The sequence below is a fragment of the Vigna umbellata genome, chromosome 11, assembly GCF_029865625.1.
Source record: "Vigna umbellata cultivar VRB3 chromosome 11, Vumbellata_1.0, whole genome shotgun sequence".
NCBI lineage: Eukaryota > Viridiplantae > Streptophyta > Magnoliopsida > Fabales > Fabaceae > Vigna > Vigna umbellata.
The window spans coordinates 24327401-24337253 of record NC_142175.1 but is presented as its reverse complement, the minus strand read 5'-3'; the positions used below and the strand labels follow the sequence as shown (position 1 = coordinate 24337253).

The 9853-nt window shown below is 36.1% G+C and overlaps 1 long non-coding RNA gene and 1 pseudogene across 2 annotated transcripts; one reads left to right on the top strand and one right to left on the bottom strand.

Moving 5' to 3' along the window:
- The first annotated feature begins 240 nt into the window (after positions 1-240).
- LOC148191261 (ribosome biogenesis protein BOP1 homolog) lies at positions 241-5876 on the top strand (annotated as a pseudogene). The gene is made up of 14 exons (XR_015782998.1): positions 241-549; positions 643-777; positions 877-960; positions 1061-1215; positions 1681-1798; positions 1914-2015; positions 2113-2262; positions 2366-2474; positions 2549-2651; positions 2765-2915; positions 2998-3130; positions 3246-3352; positions 3597-3667; positions 3763-5876. The product of XR_015782998.1 is annotated as a ribosome biogenesis protein BOP1 homolog (transcript).
- A 279-nt stretch (positions 5877-6155) lies between these two features.
- Positions 6156-9852, bottom strand: LOC148191260 (uncharacterized). The gene is made up of 2 exons (XR_015782999.1): positions 9434-9852; positions 6156-7125 (listed from the first exon to the last, which is right to left on the bottom strand). It is a non-coding gene; the product is annotated as an uncharacterized LOC148191260 (long non-coding RNA).
- Position 9853: the final 1 nt, after the last annotated feature.

Genomic DNA, 9853 nt, shown 5'->3' with positions numbered 1-9853 from the left:
TATATTTCATTATAAATTTAAAACATAATTTAAAAATAAAATAAGAATATTAAATATATACATTAAAAATGTAAAAAAAAAGGAAAAAAATGAAGAATTATATAATTTCATAAAACTTAACGTTATTAAGATGTTAACATTAAACCTTACAACAAATAATTAAAACTAAATCAACAAAATTATGTAATTTAAGATTTATATATATATTTTTACATTTTAAAGTGCAGATATATAATTTGATTTGCTTAAAAAAAATCATACTATGATTCCTATATTGCTTAGGGTACAATTTTATTTTCTAAAGGCAGAGTTTTATGAAGATTGGGCCTAACAAAAAAGCAAAGGCGTAGGAAATCAAATTGCGGCTGACTGAGTAAGGACTCGTAAAACCCTTTCCCTCCTCAAACAAAACCCTAACGTGCCCTAACTTTGAAAATGAAGGGGAAGAAGAAGACGATGCCGAAAAACGACGTCCACGAAGAAGAAGCTCCATTGCCTTCTGATAAGGTTCCTTTGCCATCAGTATCCGATTCTGACTGTGACTACGAGGTGCTATTCTCAAGGAATTCTGACTTCATATAACTTTTTGTAACTGTGACTATATACTAATGCTAGAAGTGTACTTGTGTATTCTGTTTGTAGGACTCTTCTGCAGATGATGACGAATCTTCTGTCTCCCTGGATTCGCAAGCTGAATCAGAGTTCGAAGAAGGTTCCCCTGAGAATGGTAGGTCCGACGATTTAGAAGCTGAAGGAACTGAATCTTCTGTAGACGAGGTAAACTGCCTTCTGTTCTTAATAACATGGCATCTTTAGCGAGAAGGCCGCGTTGTTGCTTTTGTTACCATAAGTAACGAGTTGAAGAAATCGTTGCAGGACATTGTCAATGGTGAAGGCAGTGGAAATGAGAGCTCTGACCTCCATCAGCCAGGAGCTGAGAGTGACTCCTCCGAGGATGAGGTGATCACTGTCATTGTCTTCTGAAACAGGCTCACGTATTGGATTTTGCCTCATTCTAAGAAGTTGTGTTATGCTTACGCCATTTGTGTTCCTTTTATAGGTGGCTCCTCGAAACACTATCGGAGATGTACCTTTGAAGTGGTATGAGGATGAACCTCATATTGGATACGACATAAAGGGCAAGAAGATCAAGAAAAAGGAAAAGCAAGACAAGTTAGATTCATTTCTTGCAAACGTTGACGATTCTAAGAGTTGGTTAGTTTCATTCCTCCTGTGCTACTTATTTCCTTCATTTCAATTTCCATTATTGTATTCTTTTCTTCTCATAATGCTTGTAAACACCAACACTCAACTTTACATCCATCTACTCAGTACACACAGAGAGTATGTTCCTCGATGTATATAATATTTTCTTTGAGACGTTACATTTGGTATCCTTTCTATTATGTTGAGGCCTAAATTTTGAATTAGCATTGTTATTTTTTAAACCCTATGCCCCTAAGCAGAACAGATTACAATACATTAAAGAAGGTAAATTGGGTAATTTTCAATAAATAAACAGTGAAGAACTATTATAAGAAGCTGGGGAAAATAGTCAATCATTTTCTCTTGTTATAAGTATAGCACATACATCTGTGGGGGAATATTATTTTATAGTTTGTTAATGTTACTGTCCTTCTAGAAACATATTTAATCTGTCTACATTCTTAAACATTGAAGGCGGAAAATCTATGATGAGTACAATGATGAGGTAGTTGAGCTGACAAAAGATGAAATCAAACTTGTCCGTAGACTGCTCAAGAACCAGGCACCACATTCTGACTTTGATCCTTATCCGGTATGTGTTTAGTTTCCATCTTATTTTAATTTTTAGGGATTTTGAGTACAATTTTAAATATAATTAGTGTGCACAGTTTTCTTCCTAAATTTCATCTCTCCTATGTAATATTCAGGATTATGTTGACTGGTATAAATGGGAAGATGCCAAGCATCCATTGTCTAATGCTCCTGAACCAAAAAGAAGGTTTATTCCTTCAAAGTGGGAAGCTAAAAAGGTAACCATTCCTTTGTTTACTAATGTGGAGATGTTCAGGAGGACATTGGAAACAAATTGATTTTTCTTATCACTTTTAAACTTCCGTGATTCTACAGGTTGTACAATATGTTAGAGCAAGGGAACAATTACTTTTGACAAACCAAAAGAGGAAGATGGTCCATATCTCTTGTGGGGAGATGATTTTGGTTCGACAGAAAAATCAAATCATTTGGCTTACATTCCTGCCCCTAAGCAGAAATTACCTGGTATTAACCTTTTGGAGAGCCAAAATCTACTAATAGATAATATTTGTTTTTGCTTCTGATTTTGGTGTACCTTGGTGATTGATAACATAATTTCATTTTGTAGGCCATGATGAATCTTATAATCCTCCTTTAGAGTACATTCCAACTCAAGAGGAGATAAATTCTTATCAATTGATGTTTGAGGAAGACCGTCCTAAGTTTATTCCAAAAAGGTACTTTGTTTCAGGGCAAACGTTTTTACTCCCTTCTTTATGTAGTGTCGGGCTAATAAATGTTACTTGGTCAGGTTTACGTCTATGAGGAGCATCCCTTCATATGAGAATGCTATGAAGGAATCCTTTGAACGTTGTTTGGATCTGTACTTGTGCCCTCGAGTTCAGAAAAAGCGCGTGAGTGAAATATCTGTCAGAGAACTAGTTTACTGATTTGATTTTTGGTGCGAATGTGTGTATACTATAATTGGTATAATTTGTTCACTTTTTCTTTTCTTTCCGTGTTCTAGCTTAATATTGATCCTGAATCTTTAAAGCCAAAGCTTCCGAGTCGAAAGGAGCTTAAGCCTTATCCCATAACATGCTATATTGAGTATAAAGGCCATGAAGATGCTGTTACATCAATTTCCATTGAAGCTTCAGGGCAATGGATGGCTTCAGGTATGAATATTGATGACATATATTGCTGTTTCAATTTAGGAAGGATGGAGATGGGTCTCTAACTTTTCTGCTATCTGCTCAGGTTCAAGTGATGGAACTGTCCGTGTCTGGGAGGTTGAAACTGGCAGATGTCTTAGGCGGTTGGAAGTTGGTGAAGCTGTCAGCTGTATTTCCTGGAATCCTCTGCCTGATATGCATATTCTAGCTGTTTCTGCGTAAGTCTGATTTTATTGGCTATTAAGAGTCATATACCTTTTGTTCTATAAAATTCTTAATGTTTATCTATGGTTTGATTGTGAAAATAAATCAATGGTAAATCTTTGGTTTTAGGGGACAAGATGTACTTCTACTGAACACTGGTTTGGGGGATGAAGAATTGCAGAACCAGATTAAGGAGCTTCTCTGGATTGACTCTTCAACAGCATCAGATGACTCTGGTCAGTGCTTTTGTCACTTTGGTTTTGATCTAAACATTCAATAGAAGGCTCCAAGAGATCCAAACTCTCAAGTTGGCCTATGAACCCCAACTGAGCTTTTTATTGGAAGGGGGATCGGCTTAAAGTTTAAACCTAACTGGTCACTTGGGTGAATGTTGATTTGTTATTTATATCAATGCTTATGAGATTTTATGTCCCAGAATCGTGGTTTTGTTTTTTTTTCTAATCATGTCCGAGTTTGCAGGTGATAAAGCACCTAGTGTAAGCTGGCTTAAAGATGACAAACATATGGGTTTAAGGTTAAGGCACTTCAAGGTGTTTTCACATTTGTTTCCATTTCCATCTTGGTTCACTTGTTGATTGAATTTCTGTAGTTGTTCAATTAAACATTTGTAGATTTGTTTTTGCAGACAGTTACTGATGGACAAACGCCGAGAAGAGATCGATTGAAGATGCGCGAACACGAACCGAACCTCCTCGAAGCTTCTCCGACGATGAACGATGCAGCGGAATGATGAAAACGAAGCTCTAAAATAGCTGACTCGAAGGATATGGAAAATGAACAATTTGAAACCCTAGAAAAGAGGGGAAACTGGATTTGGACCGATTAAACGGTAGAAATCGAAAATCAATCGGTGGAAAACAGTTTAAACAGTAGAACAATGGTTTTGATCGTTTGAATTTGAAGGAAAGTGGAAAATGAGGAGGAAACTCTAGGTTTGAGGAAGATGATCGGTGGAAAAGATGAACTGATGAGAAGGAATGAAGATCTGAGACTATAATGGTAAATCAGTGAGAAATATAACCTGATTTTGACGGTGGAGACGTGAGAAAAAGCTTGAGCGAAGGAGTATTCTTCTGCAGATCTGTGTGGGAAAGTAAGCACTGACGCGTGCTCAAGGAGCCGAATATGTGGCGACTGATCTGTGGTGCAGCGTGGAAGAGAGAGAAATATGGAGCACCATGGAAATGGAAAATGAAAAATAGAAAGGGTGCTTGGAAGGTGGCTAGAGAAAGTCTTTGGACTCTCTAGCCTGACTTTCAAGAGAGAATAGTTTCTATTTCAGAAATCCTAATTCTCATTAATCTCAAAAGTCCTTTTACAAGAGAGGAGTTGGGTATTTATAATAACCCATACTCCTTAAGAGCTAAGCTAGGAAAGGTAAAAATACAAAAGAAAGACTAAGTCAAGTAGGATTCCATCATGCCCTCCCTCTTAAGAAAAGATTTGTCCTCAAATCTGGCAATCGCCTTATGAATAAGCTCCACACAATCTTTGGGAGCATGACCATCTTGCAGTGGCCTTATTCTTTTAGATCTAGTTTTCTTCCTCCTGGATCAAACAGGAATCTGCAATACACATCAAATATATCTTCGGTTAATATCAATCCAAGAAAGAATTTTTCTTTAAAAACAAGAGAATGAGAACTTCTAATACTTTGATTAGTAATCTTTGAAAATTTTAGAAGTCCAAATTCAATTTTATCTTGAGTTAATTGTTTTCTTAAAGATAAAAATAACACAAGATTTGAATTGTCATATTCTGAAAATGTTTTCATGACAATTGGTTTGAAAGAAAAGTCAAAAATTGAAAAGTAATCAATTATTGGAAAAGAAGTAAAGATTTGGAAACCTTCCCTTTTAGGTTCCACCGTCTTTGAAAGAATAGGATTTGTCATCAGTAACAATTTCTCCTTTTCTTTCTTCTCTTTTTCTTGCCTTTCTTTCTTTTCTTCTTCTTTTCTCTCTTCTCTTCTTAATTCCTCTCTTCTTCTCTCTTCTCTTTTCTCTATTTCTTCTCTCTCTCTCTCTTCTCTTCTTCTTTCCTTTCTTCCTTTTCTTTTCTCTCAATCTCTCTTTCTCTTTTCTTATCCTTGATCTCCTTTAGTCTTGCCCAAAATTCTAATTCTCTACGAAGAAACCCATGATCCTTTAAACTCTCAAGAAATAGTTTTCCATCATCAATGCAATCCCTAATTAATTCTAGGTTTCTTTTAATGCTTGAAGGCACAAACTTTCTTCTCATGTAAACTTTTAAATCATGCCGATCACGTATGGAAGACTTCCTACCTTTCCTAACATGATATTGTCTTTCATCCCACCACTCACTTGCATTTTCTTCTAACTTAGAGAGATATATGCTAAGGACATAATATTCACTCTCTTCATAAAACCAAGGATTTATTTTATCAATTTCTTTTTCCCAAGCTAGGTATGTTAATGCACCTATGTCTTTACCAAATGATGGAAGATTCCTAGCTTGTTTAAACATTTCATCAGCTTTATCTAACCTAGAAGACCTATATGAACCATAAGAAGACATCTTTGTTTTTAAAAGTTTTCTTAATCTAAAGGGTTCAAAACTTTCACTTAGACAAGTTCCAGGTAAGAGAGGTGAGCTAAAGAGCTGCTTAAGTACCAAGTCTTGCCTTGCCAGAAATGTCTTAGGCTATTAACTAATTACCCCTTAAATTAAAATCACCTTTAGAAACAAAGTACACAACTCAAACAATTAAGCACAAATAAAAGACTAGACTCTCGGACTCTAATGTGAAAAGGCTTAGAGTTTAATCCCTTTTAGCCTAATCATCCCTAAACGTGAACATAAAAATCAAAGAAACAAAAACACTAAAGAAACCAGCGGACTCTAATGACCCCTACGAGAAACACAAATCAAATCAATATTAAAGTCTACTCCTATGGTGAAGCTTGTAGCTTTGGCTAACAAGACACATTCACCTGTCTAGCTATGTTAAAGAAAATCAAAATAGTCAAGAAAAGAGTTTGAAAGAGCACCAAGGACTCTTCCAAAGACTTGGACTTTATAAAAGGCCCTTTTACACACAAAACTGAAACTAAAAGAAAGCTAGCCTATCAGCCTATTACACATCAAATGGGACAAAAAATTACAAAACATGTACACTGCCACGGTCAGGTACTGGTTCAGCTACAGTCCACCTTTGATGCCAAGTCCTTGTGCCAAAAAGATGTACACTCCTCCTGTTGCTGGTTCGGCCAGCTTTGTCCCCTTTTCTAGCTTCTGGTTTATCCTATAATCACAAATGCACAAAACTGTTGTGAGTATACACTTAGTTAAAACAAATTGCAAAAGAGGATATAGGGCAGTAAGAACTTCCCTTTCTCTTGGCTGTACAAGCTTTCCACTGAGATTTTGTTGTTGCTCAAATAATGGTGTCAACTTATAGGATTCAGTGCACAATTTACAGTCTGCTACAGTACAATCAGTATGGCTTTTCCCAAACTACACAGAAAATTCACAACTAGTTCAGCAGAGAACACAATGCAAATCAATGTCAAATATGTAATTCCAACTAAACTACCAAACAGATCAGCTCTGCACACTAAAATTTCACACCAAATTTCAGCAAGGCACAAATGGAAATGGATATTAAACCAGATGCAAATAGGTGTAAATCAAAGCTGATTAAACAACCATCCAGACTAATCAAAACCTGACCAATCCAATGCAATGCAGAATCAATTCCAATTCAGAGTCAGATTCAGATTGGCTAATCCTAGTGTACAAAAATTACCATACCAGATCAACTTCCAAATAATGCTAAGCAATACAGGCTATAACAGGAACAGTTCAACCACAACAGAAGTAATTTAAGATGAAAGAAACTCCCTTCAGTTTAACACTCCCACGTGAATTGCTTCTGCTTCTGGTTGCTTAAGCTAAACTCTGTTGAGGTGCTATCAGTGAAGGTTCTGGTCTGCACTCCCAAATCCCACTCAATGCTGCAGTTTATCTATACACCAAGATCCCAGAGAAACAAAAGAATTAGTATTTATAACAGCACAGTTCATATTGGATTATTATCAACACAGAAAACAAATCCCATCCCTAATTTAACTTTCTCCCTGCATTGGTGTTTTTGAACCCTTAAAGGATTATTGCAGCTTCCAAACAACAATTACAACATCCAATTTATGAGCCAGAATTGAATCAAAGAAATAGTTTGCCTACGTTAAATCTGCTAAGCCAACAATAATACTAGACCAGCACTATCACTTAATGTATGAATGTCCAAACTTGCTAAACCAAATTCAATTTTCAGGAACAGTTAAACCATATGATATCCAAGCAGAATATTCAATCCAATATGGTTAACTATTTCTAATCAGGCACCAATATAGCACGAAACTACACAACAGAATAAAAAAAAACTCCCTATTCAACTTGGTGTAGTTTATGAAGGTAGCAAAGCTCCTTTTTCTCCACTGTAGGTATTCTTGTGTTAGACTTCCCACATGTGCAAACTGCTTTTGAACAGTGTTAATCAGAACAAAATCTGCACAACTAAATGGTCAGCACATTGCAAGTTCAGAAGTTATTTCAGCACTTAAACAAGAACACACTCTCAACAAGAAATTTGGCTCTTAGATGCAGCCACACAAAACTCACAAAAATCAGTCTCTCTTAAAGCTTAAAGCACTCAAAATGGAAAGGTTTGGAAGGGAAATTCTCCCTTGGCAGTACACAACTGGAGAGTATTCCAGACCACCACCACCTAAAATGCTACCAAGCACACAAACCTTCTTTCAAATTCCAGAAACCAGAGTGTAACAAGCTTCTCAATCAAGAATGGCTAGGCTAAGGTCAAAATCAGAAACCAGAACAGAACAGCCACAAATAAGGACAACACAGCAGAGAAACTGACTCAAGATCAGATTATGAAAGCAAACAAAAGCTCAATTACAGAACAGCAGATCAGAGTTTACACGTGCACTGAGACAAAACCAGAGTTATCAACCAAGACAAGCAAGAAACAAAGCTTTTGATCAAAGTAAGCACAACAAATAGAACCTATGGAATAGAACTAGAACAGATTTTAAAAACAATAAAAAGGACTTAAGTTGAACCAGTTATGACTAAAGAAAGTTATATCTGATTTGATTTTGGCAGAAATAGTTTACTGAAACCAATTCTCTTTGCTATTTTTTTTTTCAATTTGATAGCCAAATCTGAGTTGGATAACACTTTAGCACTTGCTATTTTTAGTCACAATTCACAACAGATCACCTAATCAGTTTTGCAACTTAATCAGACTTTTGCCAAAGGAAAGTGAACATGGTTCTACTCAAAAAAAAATCTAAAGGAAAAACAAGAGGTTAATCACTCTCAGCCACAATTATAATTTCAATATCACTGGTTTAGGCTTCCTTGAGTGACCAAAAATTTATTCTCAATTGCAGAATTGATAACAAAGTGAAAACAGTGAATGCACATTATGGATCACAAACTCAGAAGTTCAAACTAAGTTCAATCACTGTTGTAAACAGTTTTAATGCAATTCTGCAGATTCATATACCTCAATAGATGCCAATGAAACGAAGACAATACTGGAAAAAATATTTGAATCAGAACTTGGCAAAGAATTTAAAACCAAGTATGAATGACTCACAGACTCTTCAAAGAAAAACCAGTTCGGTGTAGCTGGCCAAATCACAAATCTGTTGATTAATCAATGTGCAACCGAGCTAGGCTGAGCCTTTCATTGCTCACTTGGTATGCACTTGTTATTGATTAGGCAGAAACCAAGCAAAAGCTATCATTAAACAGATTCAAAAACATGAGATTCATTATCTCTACCACTGAAATCTGCCACCAAGCTCATTTATCTAATTGTCATAGCTTATATATGGTGAACAGAACTTACTCAGTGCAGGCAACTCAAATGAATCACAAAACACAAACATCAGCTAGTTAAACTCGAATTTAATTGACAACTAAAACAATGTAACATGACATAGACAAAACAGAAATGGATTTAGAAATTAAAAGACTCAAACAAAGAAGATTCACCGAATTAAAATGAACTAAGACTCAAAGTAATGACTCCAGGCACAGAACAAATCAGAACACTCAAGACAATGAAGGCAAATAATGAACACCTCAGAAATGAAAAGAAACAACACAAAATACTCAGAGTCAAAATCAAACAGATACATAACTAGAAACAAAAACAGAGACGCGAATCAAACGCAAGAACTGAAGAATCGAAACAACTCAATAATGGAAGAAAACTCAGAACAGAGACGAACCGAGATACTTACCTCTGAAGCGTGCTCGAACCTGAGCTCTGATACCACTTGATGGACAAACGCCGAGAAGAGATCGATTGAAGATGCGCGAACACGAACCGGACCTCCTCGAAGCTTCTCCGACGATGAACGATGCAGCGGAATGATGAAAACGAAGCTCTAAAATAGCTGACTCGAAGGATATGGAAAATGAACACAATGAAACCCTAGAAAAGAGGGGAAACTGGATTTGGACCGATTAAACGGTAGAAATCGAAAATCAATCGGTGGAAAACAGTTTAAACAGTAGAACAATGGTTTTGATCGTTTGAATTTGAAGGAAAGTGGAAAATGAGGAGGAAACTCTAGGTTTGGGGAAGATGATCGGTGGAAAAGATGAACTGATGAGAAGGAATGAAGATCTGAGACTATAATGGTAAATCAGTGAGAAAT